General features: G+C 40.5%; 1 protein-coding gene across 3 annotated transcripts in view; it reads right to left on the bottom strand.

Annotated features, from left to right (window-relative positions):
* Positions 1-21,720, bottom strand: part of SEMA6C (semaphorin 6C) — a 179,777-nt gene that overhangs the window by 119,417 nt on the left and 38,640 nt on the right. For all 3 annotated transcript variants that reach the window (XM_066609054.1, XM_066609055.1, XM_066609056.1), the window contains exon 2: positions 3,479-3,535. The gene's annotated coding sequence lies outside the window, so the exon portion shown is untranslated. The remainder of the gene's footprint in view (positions 1-3,478; positions 3,536-21,720) is intronic.

Below are 21,720 nucleotides of genomic sequence, written 5' to 3'. Positions count from 1 at the left end.
AGAAGTGCTGCCGTAGGCCATAACTGGCACAATGGGGCAGGACTAATTTACATAAAGAGATATTTGGGGGAGTTTCTGGGTAAAATGGAATAAAATACCACAGTACATTGGTATTTGAGCACTGTATAGCGGTATTCTGCGATTTTGTGGTGCTAGCACCTTATTTCTGTGGTGGCTTGTGGTTGGGTACTGCATGTTGGTATTTGAGCACTGCATGGTGGTGTTTATTTAAGCATTGTGTGGCATTGTACTGTGTATCATTTTTGTGTTGGTTTATAGTTGGGCACTGTATGTCGGCATTTGAGCACTGTATGGTAGCATTCATCTTAGCATTGTTTGACGGTACTATTTAAGTACTTTAAAGTTTATTGTTTTCATATTGGCGCTGTTATTTGGGCACTGAATGTTAGTATTCCAGCACCACATGGTGATATTAATTTAGGCATTGTGTGGCACTACTACTTACATAGAGAGCAGCTTATTATTTTTGTGTTGGTATATGGTCGGGCATTGTATGTTGGCGTCTGAGCACTATATGGCGGAATTTATCTTGGCATCGTATGGCACTACTATTTAAGTACTGTAAAGTTTATTAGTTATGTTAGTTTATGGTTGGGCACTGCATGTTGGTATTTGAGAACTGCATGGCGGTATTTACTTAGGCGCTGTGATTTTGCGGCACTACTGTTTAGGTACTGTGCGGTTTATTATTTTTGTGGTATTTAGACAACTGTTCTTTGACCAATGTTGGGCACTATACAGTATGGTATTGGCAGCAAGGCAGCGCACGGGGCAGCATACCAGGTAAGGGCGGCTCTGTATGTGACATTGAGACGTGGCGGAGCTTCAGCAGAGGTGATTGCGGTTGTCACTCAGCTGCCTGGAGTACGCTGTAGCGGCACATTTATTCTGCTGGTCGGTAACGCACGGGTATAGATGTGCCCTGAGTTCTCGGCGGCTGTTTTCGGCTGTGTATGGCGGTGAGTGATCGGAGAGTTTGTTTAGTATTCAGCACCTTCCCTCGTTTAGATTTGTTTGTTCTTTTATGTTGGAGCTATGAATATGAATGAATGTGATTTATCAAGGCTGCACATATCCTGTTTTATTGGAAAAAGCCGTGTTTTGTGCATTATTAGCGAAGCCGAGGAACCCAAACACCGAAGGCTGACCTTTGTGGCGGGCAGATCACTCCTTATTATACCGCCTCGTTTGTCTTTCTCTTTCGCAGGAGAAATTCCTTTGTCGGACAGGTAGGAAACACCGGATCTGCCGAGGCTCAGCCCCATTGGGGACTATTAGCCTGGGTGTGGCCGCAGCGAAAAACCGCGAGATTTCCGGCGGGAGAAGCGCTGCTTTAAAACCCGCAACACTTAGCCAAGGGTTTTGAAGCGGCCCGGCCGCTCGCTCTTTCGCTGTGGCCGGCACTCCCTTAGAGGAGAGCGCGGCTGCAGCGGAGGAAGAAAAAGAATGAGCATGCTGCGGCCGGCTAATCACCGCCGCAGTGCCGGCTTTGCCGCGGCGGATTTGCCGTCCCGTGTGGATGAGATGAGAAATCTGATCCACATGGCTGGGTGATCCCGGTATTAGCGGCTGCAGGCGGATTTGCCGCGGCGAAATTCCGTAAATCCACCCCGTGTGAGCCCAGCCTTACAGGGTTTTGCGCTTCCACACATTGCTGGGTATCAATTCCTCACAGTTTTGAAGATGTCTGCTTGCTCTCAATGAATGGGAAGTATGCAGTTCAGTTGATTGCAGCAAGCAGAGGTATTGAAAACTGTGAAGAATTTAAAGGGGTTTTCCAAGACTGTAACATTGAAGGTTCTGAACGGCAGTCAATAACTGATCGATATTTTCTGCCGCCATCTTCTGACCACCATAACATTTTCATTCTTTGTCTGAGGGCTCCTTTTTTGCGGGATGTCCTGTAGTTTCTATTGGTACCGTTTTTGAGAACATGTGACTTTCTGATTGCTTTTTATTACGGTTTTTTTCTTGGAGATGGGGAGACCAAAAAAGCGCAATTCTGACGTTCATTTATTTTCTGCCAACATTCAACATCGGGGATGAATAATGCGTTATTTTGATAGATAGGACTTTTTCAGATACAGCCAAACAAAGTATGTTGGTTTCTTTTATTTTGTTGTGATCCAGTAAAAAAAAGGCAAGGGATGGATTTTTATTTAATTATTTTTAATAATAAAACAATATTTCGTACTTGTTTTTACTCTTTTTATTTAGTCCCCCTAGGAGACTTGAACTTGCAATAGTGCGATCATTTTCTACCATATACCGCAATACTTTGGTATTACAATATATGCTATTTCTATAAGAACAGGCCACAGGTCTGTCCTAATGGACAGAAATACATGGCAGCCCTGAGGGCCTTAAGAAGGCCCCCCAAATGCCATGACAACTAAATGGCACCTCGCGATCTCATCGGGAAGGTAAGGGGCATTTGGGACCCCCGAAAGTCAGATCGGGGCATTTAAATGCTGGTGTCAGAATTGACAGTGAAATTTAAAGGGGGTAACAGCTGTGATCAGCATGAGTGTTGCTGTTGTTGGCAGGTGTCAGCTGTCAAAGACAGCCGGTAGCCGCCATATATGAAGCAGGATCAACTACCGATCCCACATCATAGAAACCTTGATTCTGGAGGGCAAACATATAGGCACAAAAGTGTGAAGGGGTTAAAAGACTTGTCCAGGAATTCAATAAAATGACCGTCAACTGTGCTGCCTAAACGAAACCCGTTCTAGGAGGGTTGAATGCATCTCAAAACAGGAAGAATGAGTATTGGGTGGGGCTACAAGTGGGGGCGGAGCCTGTCACTCTGTTCCTCCTAGGCAAAATGGTAAGCCTGATAGGAACAAACCTTATGGTGTCAGGTTCCGCCCCCAATGTAGCCCAATCCCTTCCACTTTCGGCCTAGAGATGCATTCAACCTCTCCAAGGGCCAGTGGAAAGCTGGAGGACGAGATATGGCTGGGGAGGCTCATGGGATGGGGCAGAGCCTAACACCACATTATTCAGTCCTGTTAGGCTCCATGGTAAATGTAACAGTGAGGTATTAGACTCCGCCCACAGTGTGCCCCCTTCTGTCAAGACAAGCATACCACCGGCACTAGCAAGGGTTTGTTACAGATTACACGGACAAAGAATATTTAGTTTCATTTCTGGACAACCCCTTTAAGGAAGCTGCTATGGTGATCACGGCAGTCCCCCGAATCTCATACCCAATCACAGCATCAGCAATCGCCCTGAACCCTGGTCATATACCCAGAAGGTGAAATGGTGAAATGCTCCTTTAAGGAAATTTGTTTTTTAACCCCACACTAAATAGTTTCTGAGGAGCCCTGATGGTGACAGCTGTGAGGGTCATAGCGCAGCAGCCCCACAGCCGGACTGTGATAGTCCTATACACTGCACAACTAAGAGAAGCCGCAGGTTGGAGACAAGTTACTGATACTCAGAGTCTTACCTTACTGCCGCTCGGTGATCACAGAAGAGTCCTTCACCTCCAATGATGGCTGTAAATCTGTAATATAAGAGAAATGATGTTGAGAACGTACCGCTAACTGCTACAGCCAATTCACAGTACTACCAGCAAGGAGCGAGACACTAACACAATCCATCCCAACCCCATCCACACTGATAAGCATTATAGTAGTTATATTCTTGTACATAGGGAGCAGTATTATAGTAGTTATATTCTTGTACATAGGGGGCAGTATTATAGTAGTTATATTCTTGTACATAAGGGCAGTATTATAGTAGTTATATTCTTGTACATAGGAGCAGTATTATAGTAGTTATATTCTTGTACATAAAGGACAGTATTATAGTAGATATATTCCTGTACATAGGAGCAGTATTATAGTAGTTATATTCTTGTACATAGGGGGCAGTATGATAGTAGTTATATTCTTGTACATAGGAGCAGTATTATAGTAGTTATATTCTTGTACATGGGGCACAGTATTATAGTAGTTATATTCTTGTACATAGGGAGCAGTATTATAGTAGTTATATTCTTGTACATAGGGGGCAGTATTATAGTAGTTATATTCTTGTACATAGAGGACAGTATTATAGTAGTTATATTCTTGTACATAGAGGACAGTATTATAGTAGTTATATTCTTGTACATAGGAGCAGTATTATAGTAGTTATATTCTTGTACATAGGGGGCAGTATTATAGTAGTTATATTCTTGTACATGGGAGCAGTATTATAGTAGTTATATTCTTGTACATGGGAGCAGTATTATAGTAGTTATATTCTTGTACATGGGAGCAGTATTATAGTAGGTATATTCTTGTACATAGGGGGCAGTATTATAGTAATTATATTCTTGTACATAGGAGCAGTATTATAGTAGTTATATTCTTGTACATAGCAGCAGTATTATAGTAGGTATATTCTTGTACATAGGGGGCAGTATTATAGTAGTTATATTCTTGTACATAGGGAGCAGTATTATAGTAGTTATATTCTTGTACATAGCAGCAGTATTATAGTAGTTATATTCTTGTACATAGGGGGCAGTATTATAGTAGTTATATTCTTGTACATAGCAGCAGTATTATAGTAGTTATATTCTTGTACATAGGGGGCAGTATTATAGTAGTTATATTCTTGTACATAGCAGCAGTACTATAGTAGTTATATTCTTGTACATAGGGAGCAGTATTATAGTAGTTATATTCTTGTACATAGCAGCAGTACTATAGTAGTTATATTCTTGTACATAGGGAGCAGTATTATAGTAGTTATATTCTTGTACATAGGGAGCAGTATTATAGTAGTTATATTCTTGTACATAGGAGGCAGTATTATAGTAGTTATATTCTTGTACATATGAGACTATTATAGTAGTTATATTCTTCTACATAGGAGACAGTATTATAGTAGTTATATTCTTGTACATAGGGGGCAGTATTATAGTAGTTATATTCTTGTACATAGGGGGCAGTATTATAGTAGTTATATTCTTGTACATAGGGGGCAGTATTATAGTAGTTATATTCTTGTACATAGGGAGCAGTATTATAGTAGTTATATTCTTGTACATAGGGAGCAGTATTATAGTAGTTATATTCTTGTACATAGGGAGCACTATTATAGTAGTTATATTCTTGTACATAGGGGCTGTAATATAGTAGTTATATTCTTGTACATAGGAGCAGTATTATAGTAGTCATATTCTTGTACATAGGGAGCAGTATTATAGTAGTTATATTCTTGTACATAGGAGGCAGTATTATAGTAGTTATATTCTTGTACATAGGGGGCAGTATTATAATAGTTATATTCTTGTACATAGGGGGCAGTATTATAGTAGTTATATTCTTGTACATAGAAGGCAGTATTATAGTAGTTATATTCTTGTACATAGGGTGCAGTATTATATTAGTTATATTCTTGTACATAGAAGGCAGTATTATAGTAGTTATATTCTTGTACATAGGGAGCAGTATTATAGTAGTTATATTCTTGTACATAGGGGACAGTATTATAGTAGTTATATTCTTGTACATAGGGGGCAGTATTATAGTAGTTATATTCTTGTAGATAGGGGCAGTATTATAGTAGTTATATTCTTGTACATAGGGGGCAGTATTATAGTAGTTATATTCTTGTACATAGGAGGCAGTATTATAGTAGTTATATTCTTGTACATAGGGGCCAGTATTATAGAAGTTATATTCTTGTACATAGAGGCAGTATTATAGTAGTTATATTTTTGTACATAGGGGCAGTATTATAGTAGTTATATTCTTGTACATAGGGGGCAGTATTATAGTAGTTATATTCTTGTACATAGGAGCAGTAATATAGTAGTTATATTCTTGTACATAGGGAGCAGTATTATAGTAGTTATATTCTTGTACATAGGAGGCAGTATTATAGTAGTTATATTCTTGTACATAGGATCAGTAATATAGTAGTTATATTTTTGTACATAGGGGCAGTGTTATAATAGTTATATTCTTGTACATAGGGGACAGTATTATAGTAGTTATATTCTTGTACATAGGAGCAGTAATATAGTAGTTATATTCTTGTACATAGGGAGCAGTATTATAGTAGTTATATTCTTGTACATAGGAGGCAGTATTATAGTAGTTATATTCTTGTACATAGGATCAGTAATATAGTAGTTATATTTTTGTACATAGGGGCAGTGTTATAATAGTTATATTCTTGTACATAGGGGACAGTATTATAGTAGTTATATTCTTGTACATAGGAGCAGTAATATAGTAGTTATATTCTTGTACATAGGGAGCAGTATTATAGTAGTTATATTCTTGTACATAGGGGGCAGTATTATAGTAGTTATATTCTTGTACATAGGGGGCAGTATTATAGTAGTTATATTCTTGTACATAGGAGGCAGTATTATAGTAGTTATATTCTTGTACACAGGGGGCAGTATTATAGTAGTTATATTCTTCTACATAGGGGGCAGTATTATAGTAGTTATATTCTTTTACATAGGGGGCAGTATTATAGTAGTTATATTCTTGTACATAGGGAGCAGTATTATAGTAGTTATATTCTTGTACATAGGAGGCAGTATTATAGCAGTTATATTCTTGTACATAGGGGGCAGTATTATAGTAGTTATATTCTTCTACATAGGGGGCAGTATTATAGTAGTTATATTCTTGTACATAGGGGGCAGTATTATAGTAGTTATATTCTTCTACATAGGGGGCAGTATTATAGTAGTTATATTCTTGTACATAGGGGGCAGTATTATAGTAGTTATATTCTTCTACATAGGGGGCAGTATTATAGTAGTTATATTCTTGTACATAGGGGACAGTATTATAGTAGTTATATTCTTGTACATAGGAGCAGTATTATAGTAGTTATATTCTTGTACATAGGGAGCAGTATTATAGTAGTTATATTCTTCTACATAGGGGTCAGTATTATAGTAGTTATATTCTTGTACATAGGGGACAGTATTATAGTAGTTATATTCTTGTACATAGGAGCAGTAATATAGTAGTTATATTCTTGTACATAGGGGCAGTATTATAGTAGTTATATTCTTGTACATAGGGGCAGTATTATAGTAGTTATATTCTTGTACATAGGGGCAGTATTATAGTAGTTATATTCTTGTACATAGGGGCAGTATTATAGTAGTTATATTCTTGTACATAGGGACAGTATTATAGTAGTTATATTCTTGTACATAGGGGCAGTATTATAGTAGTTATATTCCTGTACATAGGGAGCAGTATTATAGTAGTTATATTCTTGTACATAGGGAGCAGTATTATAGTAGTTATATTCTTGTACATAGGAGCAGTATTATAGTAGTTATATTCTTGTACATAGGAGCAGTAATATAGTAGTTATATTCTTGTACATAGGAGCAGTAATATAGTAGTTATATTCTTGTACATAGGGGGCAGTATTATAGTAGTTATATTTATGTACATAGGGGGCAGTATTACAGCAGTTATATTCTTGTACATAGGGGGCAGTATTATAGTAGTTATATTCTTGTACATAGGGGGCAGTATTATAGTAGTTATATTCTTGTACATAGGGGCAGTATTATAGTAGTTATATTCTTGTACATAGGGACAGTATTATAGTAGTTATATTCTTGTACATAGGGGCAGTATTATAGTAGTTATATTCCTGTACATAGGGAGCAGTATTATAGTAGTTATATTCTTGTACATAGGAGCAGTATTATAGTAGTTATATTCTTGTACATAGGAGCAGTAATATAGTAGTTATATTCTTGTACATAGGAGCAGTAATATAGTAGTTATATTCTTGTACATAGGGGGCAGTATTATAGTAGTTATATTTATGTACATAGGGGGCAGTATTACAGCAGTTATATTCTTGTACATAGGGGGCAGTATTATAGTAGTTATATTCTTGTACATAGGGACAGTATTATAGTAGTTATATTCTTGTACATAGGGGCAGTATTATAGTAGTTATATTCCTGTACATAGGGAGCAGTATTATAGTAGTTATATTCTTGTACATAGGAGCAGTATTATAGTAGTTATATTCTTGTACATAGGAGCAGTAATATAGTAGTTATATTCTTGTACATAGGAGCAGTAATATAGTAGTTATATTCTTGTACATAGGGGGCAGTATTATAGTAGTTATATTTATGTACATAGGGGGCAGTATTACAGCAGTTATATTCTTGTACATAGGGGGCAGTATTATACTAGTTATATTCTTGTACATAGGGGGCAGTATTATAGTAGTTATATTCTTGTATATAAGGACCTCCAACCTTCTTTTTTTATTTACAGCTGGAGAGTTACTCCAAAGCACCAATATAGCAGAATCCGATAGTAATCCTTGTCCCCATGAATGAATAAAGCAACTTTTACTGTTGGCAAGAATTCTCCTTAATCAAAGATTTTCCGAAATCTGGACCCTTTCCATGGAAATTAACATTAATAGTAGTGGGTACTTAGCTGGTGAAAGTAATCCTATTTTCCTGGATGAATTCCCTCTAATATGAGGCGAGGGTTTATAGGAGCTCAGCAGATAACGTTACAGCTTTAATGGGCCTGTTTATGAACTCCCAACATGAACCGAAAAATTAAAATGGTGCGGAGTACATAGATTTATAGTCCCTCTATCTTTTTATAATGCGATATGGTCCTATCACAGCAGCAATTATAAACTGATAGAACGCCAATATCTGCTGCACAGATATAATTATATCCAGTTAATACGCAGGTAACCAGTATCCGCCACGTCAGAGAAGATGCCAGCTTATACCAGCTGAATATAGAACTATATACATAAGATACCCAGCTTATACCAACATGGTCAATATCTCTATATACAGCTGATGTATAGCTTAGAGGAGTTAAATGTAGATAAGTATATACAGGATATACCCAGGTTATACCAGCATGCTCCATATCACTATATACAGGAGATGTATAACTTATATCAGCTGTACATATATAATTATATGCAGCAGATACCCAGGTTGTACCAGTAAACTCCATATCACTATATAAAGGATGTATAACCTATACCAGCTGTACACATATAATTATATATAGGAGATACCCCGGTTATACCAGCATGGTCCATATCGCTATATACAGGGAGATGTGCATTATATAGCAGCTGTAGACCCCCTGCACACGGGCGAAAAATTCCATGGCAGGATTTCCTGCAGAATTTCGGCCTGTGCCCGCTTGCATAGGATTGCATTAGATAATGCAATCCTATGCACACAGCCGCGATTTGCCTGCGTGAAAACATGCGCGGAAAACAAATAGCGGTATGTTTTATTTCTGTGCGGGTCTCGCAGAGGACCGCACAGAAATGTCACTGGTGACGTGCCGCCTCCGCTCTGCGCATGTGTCGGCTGGGCAGCAGCCGATGCATCACAGAACAGAGGAGACGCTGGGAGTGGGTGAGCCGCAGGGCTGTCTGCAGGCGGTCATACATATATAATTACATACCGAACATACCCAGGTTATACCACCATGCTCAATATCATTATATACAGGGAGATGGATAACTTATACCAGATGTACAAATATAATTATATACAGGGGATACCCAGGGTATGCCAGCATGGTCTATAGCACTATATACAGGAGATGTATAACTTATACCAGCTATACATATATAATTATATACAGGAGATACCCAGGTTATACCAGCATGCTCCATATCATTTTATACAGGAACATGTGTAACTTATACCAACTGTACATATATAATTATATAAAGGGGATACCCAGGTTATACCAGCATGCTCCATATCACTATATACAGGGAGATGTACAACTTATACCAGATGTACAAATATAACTATCTACAGGGGATACCCAGGGTATGCCAGCATGGTCTATAGCACTATATACAGGAGATGTATAACTTATACCAGCTGTACATATATAATAATATACAGGATATACCCAGGTTATACCAGCATGCTCCATATCACTTTATACAGGAACATGTGTAACTTATACCTGCTGTACATATATATTTATATAAAGGGGATACCCAGGTTATACCAGCATGCTCAATATCATTATATACAGGGAGATGGATAAGTTATACCAGATGTACAAATATAACTATATACAGGGGATACCCAGCTTATACCAGCATGGTCTATAGCACTATATACAGGAGATGTATAACTTATACCAGCTGTACATATATAATAATGTACAGGATATACCCAGGTTATACCAGCATGCTCCATATCACTATATACAGGAGATGTGTAACTTATACCAGCTGTACATATATAATTATATACAGGAGATACCCAGGTTATACCAGCATGGTCTATATCACTATATACAGGGGGATGTATAACGTATACCAACTGTACATATATAATTAAATCTAGGGGATACCCGGGTTATACCAGCATGACTTTGTCATACACGTGTGTTTGCAGACAGCAGCTTCTTATATGACATATGATAGATATATCAGAAATAGCCTGGTCTGTTAGCAGTTTACTTAGCCAGGAGCGGGGGGCATGATGGTGGGCCTCTCGCCTCCTCTACGGTTTCATACTGTCACCACTCTCGTAATATCATTACAGCAGCTGTTTTTAGCATGGCTTTCTGTTCTGGCCGTCTTACGTTACAGGGACGGTGGACACGGCTCGAGTCACTTCAAAGGCTTCCTGACAAGTGCGCCGCCGCAGAGTCCTCCTTTAATCCCAGCTATTTATATCCGTAATTAAGTTAAAATAATATTGGGATGTGCGGAAGGGGGTACCACGCTGTCTGCTCGCCTCCTTCAAGGTCGGAGCAGCTGGAGTGCTATGAGACACTGACAAAGGATGGAGCCGCTGCTCAGGATCTGCATTTGCGCAGCTTTCTTGCCAGAGGCCACGCAACGTAACAACAGGGTCCAATGCACCAAAAAATATGGCCGCCTGAATGCCAAGATATGTAATAGTTCATCCTGTACTGTGCGGGTTTAAGGAGTCCTTGTCTCTCAACTGCTTTGGATTCAGTGGGACAGTCCTGGATTTTGGTGGCTGTTTCACCATCTCCTGTCTCAATTCCTACGTCCGAATCATCTGTCATCACTGGAGGTAACCGCACTGTCATCACTATCACTGGAGGTAACTGCACTGTCATCACTATCACTGGAGGTAACTGCACTGTAATCACTATCACTGTGAGAGCTGGTATCCGACTAGATTATTACAAAATGGGGAGCAACACATGTAAATGAGTTACTACCCAGCTTTTCTTATGCCAATAGGGTCACAAGGTAATTTACTTTCTTGACTTGGGAAAAAAATGGTCTGGGAGTCAAAATAGGTTTTCTTTACCCCTTAGAGCTGATATTTATGTAGATACGACAAGGCAATCCTCAGTGACTACCCTATTTCCTCCGTATCACAATGAGGCACAGAGACTAGGAGTGCGGCTCTTTAGTGTGAGGACCCTACAAACAACTTCCCATATCTCAGCTTCCTGGGCTTGTGTGAGTGTAACATGTCGGGACTGGGATATCGGGGTCAACAGCTATCACACCTCAATTTTTCAGTTCTAAGTGGAGGTGCCCTTTAAATTTTTTTTTTTTCCATTCAAATGGCGGCGTCAGTAACATCGATAATAAACACAACGCCGTTCTGTGACTACATGTTAAAAGGGGTCAAATCTCTCCACAGACAAGCCACCATCAAGCTCCCCCCCCCTCCCGCTGCGCCGAATATGACAATTTCTACGACAAATATTCTTACCTATGATTAACAACAACTGGGAATGTGACAATTATGTGCGGTCCCGGCGAGCGCGCCCGGCGCCCAATAACAGGAGACAAAAGATATGTCTATTCAAAACAATCTTCCTCTGATGTGTGATGAGTTACGTCTACCGTGGCGGCGTCACATGTATGGCTGTTATTCTTCATTACCAACAGATCAAGACCTCAAAATACAATGGCAGAAATGTAAAGAAAGCGGCAAGAAATGAGGACGAACGGCGGCATAAAGGAGGCGCGTGCGCGGGGATGAGAGAGCTTCGTGAACGCTAACGGAATTAAAAGAGGGACTTGCAACAATTGTCTTAATTCTCATTTTATAATGCCACTGAATGTTGCTAGAATTGTTGATGATGGGGGGAGGTCCGACCTCTGGGACCCCCACCAATCAGGAGATTGAAGGGACTGCAGCTTTGGCGCAGCGCTGCAAACCCCTTTGCTGGTGTAGTACTGCGCAAGCAACTGCAGCAGAGCCCCGTTTAAAGGTGTGGGACCAGCTACAGTTTATAGGATAGAAATAGCCCTTTAAGGGTGTATTGAATGGATCGCTGAGTCTCATTAGATAATACTACTATACGGTGTTCAAACAGTACAATTGTATGGTGCAGTTCCCATATAATACTGCCATTTAGTGTCTACATAATATCGCCATACAATGCCAGAATAAACAGAGAAAAAAGTAAGTATCCAAGTCCCTGGTGGTCAAGGGTAGTGAAGGCTTACATGCTCCGCGTCTTGCTTTTGTCCTTTGGGCCTAATTCTTGCAAGCGCGTCAGGAAATGGGACCCTGAGCTGTTGCTTACCACTCCTTAAATAAGTGAAGGAGTAAATGGTAAATTCTCTGGTGGTCCAGGGCAGTGAAAGTTTACATGCTCCACATTCAGATTGGACCTATGAGCCCTATATTTCGGGGTAACCAAGAAAGTGGGGGTCCTAAGTTGTTGCCAAGGCAATCACATACTAAATAAAAGGTAAAGGAGTAAATGGTAAAGTCCCTGGTAGTCTAGGGCAGTGAAGGCTTACACATTTTACATGCGGGTTGCTCCTGTGAGCCTAATAATTGGGAGGACCCTAGGCAATGGGGGTCCTGGGCGGTTGCCACCTCACTACACACTAAACGAATAGTAAAGCAGTTAATATTAATACCCCTGGTGATCTAGGGCACTGAAGGTTTACACGCTTCACATCCATGATGGTCTTGTGTGTCCAATTCTTGGGAGAGCCCTAGGAAATGGGGTTTTGAGCTGCTGCCTCCACAATATGCAATAAACAAAAACGGTAGTAGTAAATGATAAAGTTCCTGGTGGTCTAGAGCTGTGATGGTTTACATGCACCACATTCAAGTTGTTCCTGTGGGCCTAATTCTTGGGAGCATCCTAAAATACAATACTACGGTTTCCTAAAATATGGGGACCAAGTTTACCACACCTTAAATAAATAGTGATGGAGTAAACGATAAAGTCCCTGGTGGTCTAGGGCAGTAGAGGTTTGCATGCTGCACATCTTGGCTTAGGTGATGCTAAGAAATTAATAACGCTCGTCTGTTACCCATCTTAGCACAACTTAAAAAGTAGTAAAGGAGTAAATTAACCCCGCCCCTCCCAACTCTTGGGGCCTCATAGTGAATGGGCAGGCCGAGCTATTGCCCAGTTACCCATGGCTTAAAAGTGGACGTGAATACCTTAGATCCATTGATTGGACCCCTATGATTCACAGGGCCACGGCCTCTCTATCTTGGAAATTGTGATCCCAGCTTTTAATAAACTTTATTTAAACAATGGGCGACTACCACATATGCCCAGCTCAGCCACAAGATGCCTTCTCCTCTGGGGATAGGTCCATTCTGAATAATGCCGTGTTAGAACTCATCCCTGCTGCTCCAGATAACTTTCTTCGCTCATCAGCATGTCCTAGTCACATTTCCTCCACAGACTGCTGGAATATTGTTCGCGGCTTCCTCTCACAGACCTCCATATTCCTGTTTGGCTTCCTGTCAGCCTCACACACCTCAGGACACTCAGCTCCCATGCTGGCTTATAAGGAGGCTACAATCACTGTTAGGGCTACATGTGCCTATGGATTACCTAGCCTTAAAGGGAGACTCCATAATGAATGCGACAAACACCCCCATCCTGCACAAATCAATGCGTAGCCCAGGCCCTAAAAATATTCAGAAAGTTCAGGAGGAATGGGAATAGTGAGAGAGGAGATGTTAGATAGATAGATAGATAGATAGATAGATAGATAGATAGATAGATAGATAGATAGATAGATAGATAGATAGATAGATAGATAGATAGATAGATAGATAGATAGATAGATAGATAATGAGATGAGATATGAGATAGATAGATAGATAGATAGATAGATAGATAGATAGATAGATAGATATGAGATAGATAGATAGATAGATAGATAGGTAGATAGATAGATAGATAGATATGAGATAGATAGATAGATAGATAGATAGATAGATATGAGATAGATAGATAGATAGATAGATAGATAGATAGATAGGTAGATATGAGAGAGATAGATAGATACATAGATTGAGAAAGCTAGATAGATAGGATATAGATAGATAAATGGAAATGAGATAGATACATAGATATGAGATAGATCGATGGATAGATAATGATAGATAGATAGGAGATAGATGAAATAGATAGATATGAGATAGATATGAGATAGATAGATATGAGATAGATAGATAGATAGATATGAGATAGATAGATAGATAGATAGATAGATAGATAGATAGATAGATAGGAGATAGATATGAGATAGGAGATAGATAGATAGATAGATAGATAGATAGATAGATAGATAGAAATTAGATTGATCGATGAATAGATACATAGACAGAAAGATAGATATGAGATAGAAATTAGATGGATCGATAGAAAGATATGAGATAGATAGACAGATATGAAAAGATAGATAGATATGAGATATATAGATAGATAGTTATGAGATAGATAGAGATGAGATAGATAAGACAGATATGAGATAGATAGAGATGAGATAGACGAATTGATATGAGATAGATAAATAGATGAGATATGAGATAGGTAATAGATTGGATAGATATGAGAAAGATAGATAGATGATTGATAGATAGACATGAAATAGACAGATATGAGATAGATAGATAGATAATTAGATATAAGATAGATGTAATAGATAGATATGAGATAGATGAAACAGATAGATATGAGATAGATAGATAGATAGATAGATAGAAAACAGATATGAGATAGATAGATGGATAAATAGATGAGATATGACATTGATAATAGATGAGATATGAGAAAGATAGATATAGTGATAGATATGAGATAAATAGATAGACAGATAGATATGAGATAGATGGATAAATGATAGAAAGATATTAGATAGATGGATGGATAGATAGATAGATAGATAGATAGATAGATAGATAGATAGATAGATAGATAGATAGATAGATAGGAGATAGCTAGATAAGGTAGATAAGAGATAGATATGAGATAGATAGATAGACAGATAGATATGAGATACATAGATAGATAGATATGAGATAGATATAAGATAGATAGATAGATAGATATAAGATAGACAGATAGATAGATAGATAGATAGATAGATAGATAGATAGATAGATAGGAGATAGATAGATAGATAGATAGATAGATAGGAGATAGATAGATAGATAGATAGATATGAGATAGATAGATAGATATGAGATAGACAGATAGATATGAGATAGATAGATATGAGATAGATAGATAGATAGATAGATAGATAGATAGATATGAGATAGATAGATAGATAGATATAAGATAGATAGATAGACAGATAGATATGAGATAGATAATAGATGTGATTGATAGATAGAGAGATGAGATAGATAGATAAGATAGATATAAGAGAGAAAGACAAATAGATATGAGATAAATAAATAGATAGATAGATAGATAGATACCCTGTTTTCCTGAAAATTAGACATATCATGATTTTCCAGAATTTTTGAGGATGCAAAATGATTTTTCAGGCTTTTTGAGGATGCTTGAAATATAAGCCCTACTCCAAAATTAAGCCCTGCTAACAGTTAATTAAAAAAGTCAATTTAAATAGTGTCCAGGCAGCTATACATGTAAAAAAGTTAAACCTTTTTGAACAAAAATTAATATAAGACACTGTCTTATTTTCGGGGGAACACGGGTAGATAGACAGATAAGATATGAGATAGATAATAGAGAGATTTATGAAATAGATAGCTAGATATGAGATAGATAAATATGAAATAGATAGATGATAGATATGAGATAGATAGACAGATATGACATAGATAGACAAATAGATATGAGATAGATAGATGAAATATGAGATAGATAATAGATGAGATAGATCGATTTGAGAAAGATAGATAGATAAATATGAGATAGATATGAGAGATAGACAAATAATCATCAGCTCATTACCACTGACGCCCTGTGACACTATTATAGCACTCTGAGGTCATTATAAAACCATTACGTTGCGATGGACCTGTGTTCCAGTAATGGTCTATAAATGATGGCCGCCAGCCAGAGCCAGTCGCACACATTACCTTCTGCCTTCAGCTACACGTCTCTATGTCGGGGGTCCTCTTAATATACGTCCCCCGCCCCTCACAACAATTACATTATAATCCTATTTGTTGGCGCTCTGCGGCTCCACACAGCCATTAACATCTCACTTACTTCTCCCATGAAACTCACAAAGTGATTCCCCCATCAGCCATTCATGGAGGAATGTCTGCATCTCTCCAGCAATCCCCCCTCATGGAGACACACCCTTTAATCCCCTCTGCAGGGACCACAAATCCCTACTGATCCCCCAGGTACAGTGAGCCTTGGTGGTCAATACTGGAGGCGGCTATGGACCATAATGGAAGTTCTCACATGTTCCAGGGTCCTCGGTCCACTGAGTCCTCCACCAGAGGCCTAATGTAAAGCTCTGGGCCCAGTGGAAGATATGTAACAGGACCCCAATTACCATGTGTCATTTATAAGCCTGTGTCCTCTTAGTGGCAGAGGGGACTTTAGGCTAATTCAGTAACCAGGGCCCAAGAGATAGAAAAATAGATGGATAGATAGATAGATAGATAAATATGAGAAAGATAGATAGATAGATAGATAAATAGATAGATAGATAGATATGAGAGAGAGAGAGAGAGAGAGAGAGAGATACGGTAGATAGATATGAGATAGATAGACGGTAGAGATAGATAAATATGAGAAAGATAGATAGATAGACAGATAAATAGATATGAGATGGATATATATGAGATAGATAGATAGATAATAGATAGATAGACAGATAAATAGATATGAGATGGATATATATGAGATAGATAGATAATAGATAGATAGATAGACGGATTAGAGATGGATAGATAGATAGATAGATAGACGGATTAGAGATGGATAGATAGATATGAGATGGATAGATATGAAATGGATAGATAGATAGATAGATATGAGATAGATAGATAGATAGATAGATAGATAGATAGATGGATAGATAGATAGATAGATAGATATGAGATAGATAGATAGATAGATAGATAGATGGATAGATAAGAGATGATAGATAGATAGATAGATATGAGATAGACAGATAAGAGATAGAAAGCTACATTGATAGTTAGATAGAGAGATAGATACATAGATAGATACATAGATAGATAGATAGATAGATAGATATTTTGACCCAATGATCAAAGACTATTTTCAAACACGGAGGGGAGTGAACTTCAAAAATTTGTGTTTGGCACACTTTTTGGGATAGCAGCCCTCAGTTGGCCCCATCTTCCACAATCTTGTACCTTGTGGGATCAATGTAAAGTATAACCCTTAGGCTGGTGCCTATCCCTATGGAAGGTCCATGGTTTCCACCCCCGGGGCCCTCAGACTGGAATGCTGTGTAATATTTCACTGTTTGGGACATCCACTTGTCCAACATGCAGATCTTCATGTGGGTTTGCATAGAAGTTGGTTCTGCTGGTGGCTCTGGGTCCGGATCTGCATTAGTCTTGGGGTTCTGACAGCAGAACATTCCGCAGCGTCTGGTGGAATATTCCGGTGTGTGAGAGGCCCCCCTTTGTGATGCATAAGCTACTGATGCTCAAATAAAGTCCCACTATGTAAAGGCACCATAAAACGGTATTACGTAAGGAGCTCCTGGGGTATGAGGGTGGGACCACGGCGGACCACCATCTTGCCCCCCTTTCAGCTCTTGTTTGGATACATCAAGGATTGTAATGACGCTTCTAAGGGTTGAGGCTGTCTGGCTACATGGACATGCTGGCACTTGTAGTTCTTCTAAGGTTGTTTTCTGGGTAACCAGGGGTTAAGATTGCAGGGAAGTTCAGTACCATGAATCTGGAAGACGCGGAAGCGTCCAATGATTGTGGAGACGTAAATTTGCTTCCAAACATACAATAAGATATAGCGGCGGTGGCGAGTAAATGACCGCTCATCAAGCGCTGAGTGAATGGAGCCCGGTGGACAGACGGCGGCACCTGCGGGCGCAGCAGATGGAGCTGAGATTTGTCGGTAATGTCCCCATTTAGTTGCAGAGATAATGGCTGAAGAGGCGGCACAATGGAGCGGAGCGTTACATCTCCGGGATAGGAATCCGTCCACCAATCACATCTCAAGTGCGGAAATTGCGTATTCATTTCGGCAAAATACACAAAGTAACTCAATGCCAGCAGGAAGCAAAAGAGACATGTGCCCGGAAATTAGACATTGCAGATCGCAGAGGGGTGGTTACCCAGCTTTCAGTATGTCCTTCAAAACTAATTCTCATTTCTTGGATCCCTTTCTACAAAATCTCTGCCTGTGTCAGTCTTTACTGTCGTTCTAGCATTATATTCATGAACCAGGAAAACCAGGGTGACCATCATACCTCCCACGTCCTCTGTAACCCTTGTAGTAGTAGTGACCCCATAGTGGTCCCTATGGTAACATTGCCCTAGTATTAATAGTAACCCCCATAGTGGACCGTCTAGAAATAGTGACCCCCATAGTAGCCTCAGTATTAATATTGGACCCAGTAGTGATAGTGACCCTTATAGTGGTCCCTGTATTAATAGTGACCCCCTTAGTTGCCCCAGTATGAATAGTGTCTCCCACAGTGGCCCCAGTAGAATCAGTGACCCTCATAGTGGATGTAGTATTAATAGTGACGCCCAGAGTGCCCACTGTAGTAATAGTGACCCCCATTAGTAACTCCATTTGCAATAGTGACCCCCATAGTCGCCCCAGTAGTTATAGTGACATCCTAAGTGGTCTAAGTTGTAATAGTGTCTTCCACAGTGGCCCCAGTAGTAATAGTAAGCCCCATAGTGGCCCTAGTAGTAATAGTGACACCCCCCCTCCACACAGTGGCCTCAGTAGTAATAGTGACCCCTCAGTGGCCTCAGTAGTAATAGTTATCCCCACAGTGGCTCCAGTAGTAATAGTGACTCCCACAGTGGCCTCAGTAGTAATAGTGACCCCCACAGTGGCCCCAGTAGTAATAGTGACCCCCACAGTGGCCTCAGTAGTAATAGTGACTCCCACAGTGGCCTCAGCAGTAATAGTGACTCCCACAGTGGCCTCAGTAGTAATAGTGACCTCCACAGTGGCCTCAGCAGTAATAGTGACTCCCACAGTGGCCTCAGCAGTAATAGTAACCCCCACAGTGGCCTCAGTAGTAATGGTGACCCCCACAGTGGCTCCAGTAGTAATAGTGACTCCCACAGTGGCCTCAGCAGTAATAGTAACCCCCACAGTGGCTCCAGTAGTAATAGTGACTCCCACAGTGGCCTCAGTAGTAATAGTGACTCCCACAGTGGCCTCAGCAGTAATAGTGACTCCCACAGTGGCCTCAGTAGTAATCGTGACTCCCACAGTGGCCTCAGTAGTAATAGTGACCCCCACAGTGGCCCCAGTAGTAATAGTGACTCCCACAGTGGCCTCAGTAGTAATAGTGACTCCCACAGTGGCCTCAGTAGTAATAGTGACTCCCACAGTGGCCCCAGTAGTAATAGTTATCCCCACAGTGGCTCCAGTAGTAATAGTGACCCCCACAGTGGCCTCAGTAGTAATAGTGACCCCCACAGTGGCCTCAATAGTAATAGTGACTCCCACAGTGGCCTCAGCAGTAATAGTGACTCCCACAGTGGCCTCAGTAGTAATAGTGACCCCCACAGTGGCCTCAGTAGTAATAGTGACCCCCACAGTGGCCTCAGTAGTAATAGTGACCCCCACAGTGGCCTAAGTAGTAATTGAGACCCACATAGTGATTGCAGTATTAATAGTGGTCCCAACAATAGTAGCTACCCCCATTAGTAGCCCTGGTAAAAACAGTGAACCCCATAGTGACCCCTATAGTGTATCTCCAGCCAGACAGCAACCCGCTAAGCATTTAGCTGACTTGGCGGTCACCACTACTGTAATGGGCGTGACCCCTGACTTCTCCCTCGGCGTCTGCGTGCAGGAATCCAGATGTCGGGGTGGGGGGTGAGCGGGATGGGGGGAATCAGGGATAGCACTGATGACAGCAGAGACGACCACCGCCAGACCGTGACTAAACACCAAGTAAGTTAAATGCTTATTGGAGGCGGCCAGAGTCCCAAATCCAGGACTGTCACGCAGAGTCCGGAACGGATAAGAAGCAGGTGAACATTGATCTACCTTGTATCATCACACTGCATGACAATCCTGGGGTTAGAACTGCTCCAATCTGTGCCATCCTCATCTCCTCTTCTCATTCACTAGAAATCCTCCTTTTTTCTGTGTGTCAGTCTCAACCGACATTTTAACATTGAATTCAGGAACCAGTAGAGGCCAGAACCCTCTTGTTCCCTTTTCCCATTCATTCATTCTAAGCTGCGCCTATTCCTGTGTCAGTCATGACTGACATTTTAGCATTGCATTCAGGAACCAGTAGGCTCAGGATGAACGTATTGCTACATTATGTTAAAAATTGCTCTGTAATTCACACTTTGCACGTTTTACGCCAACTTTTGCGCGCTTTACTTCTCATCCCCCAAGATGGGAGATGGTACATTGGTGGTGCCTGGCATCTTGTCAGACGGGCATGTGAGCCAGGCATCGATGACAATGCATCTTCCTCCTAATGAAATCACGCATTAGAGAAGGTCAGAACCAGATGGAGATACTTAGTATCGCCATAAATCACCGCTCCATCCTCCGCTAACACAAACTGCTGTTTTAACCCCTTGACCCCGCTTCGCAAAACAAAGAGGCTTCTGGGTAACAAGGTTAGGCCCATTTCATCTCATTCATCTCCAGATAAAGCGGTCCCACTCCGCCTTCTATGGAGATCATCGCTCTAGCCATTAGATCAAATTACAACGAGGAGGCGGACGTGACGGGAATACGGCGCTGACTCTGCTACTTCATACGGCGCTGGCTCTGCTACTTCATACGGCGCTGGCTCTGCTACTTCATACGGCGCTTGCTCTGCTACTTCATACGGCGCTGGCTCTGCTACTTCATACGGCGCTGGCTCTGCTACTTCATACGGCGCTTGCTCTGCTACTTCATACGGTACTGGCTCTGCTACTTCATACGGCGCTGGCTCTGCTACTTCATACTGCCCTGGCTCTGCTACTTCATACGGCGCTGTCTCTGCTACTTCATACGGCGCTGTCTCTGCTACTTCATACGGCGCTTGCTCTGCTACTTCATACGGCGCTTGCTCTGCTACTTCATACGGCGCTGGCTCTGCTACTTCATACGGCGCTGGCTCTGCTACTTCATACGGCGCTGGATCTGCTACTTCATACGGCGCTGGCTCTGCTACTTCATACAGCGCTTGCTCTGCTACTTCATACGGCGCTTGGCTCTGCTACTTCATACGGCGCTTGCTCTGCTACTTCATACGGCGTTGGCTCTGCTACTTCAT

This window comes from Eleutherodactylus coqui, chromosome 6, assembly GCF_035609145.1.
Source record: "Eleutherodactylus coqui strain aEleCoq1 chromosome 6, aEleCoq1.hap1, whole genome shotgun sequence".
Taxonomy (NCBI): domain Eukaryota; kingdom Metazoa; phylum Chordata; class Amphibia; order Anura; family Eleutherodactylidae; genus Eleutherodactylus; species Eleutherodactylus coqui.
The sequence above is the reverse complement of the archived record's forward strand: the minus strand, read 5'-3'. Positions and strand labels throughout refer to the sequence as shown.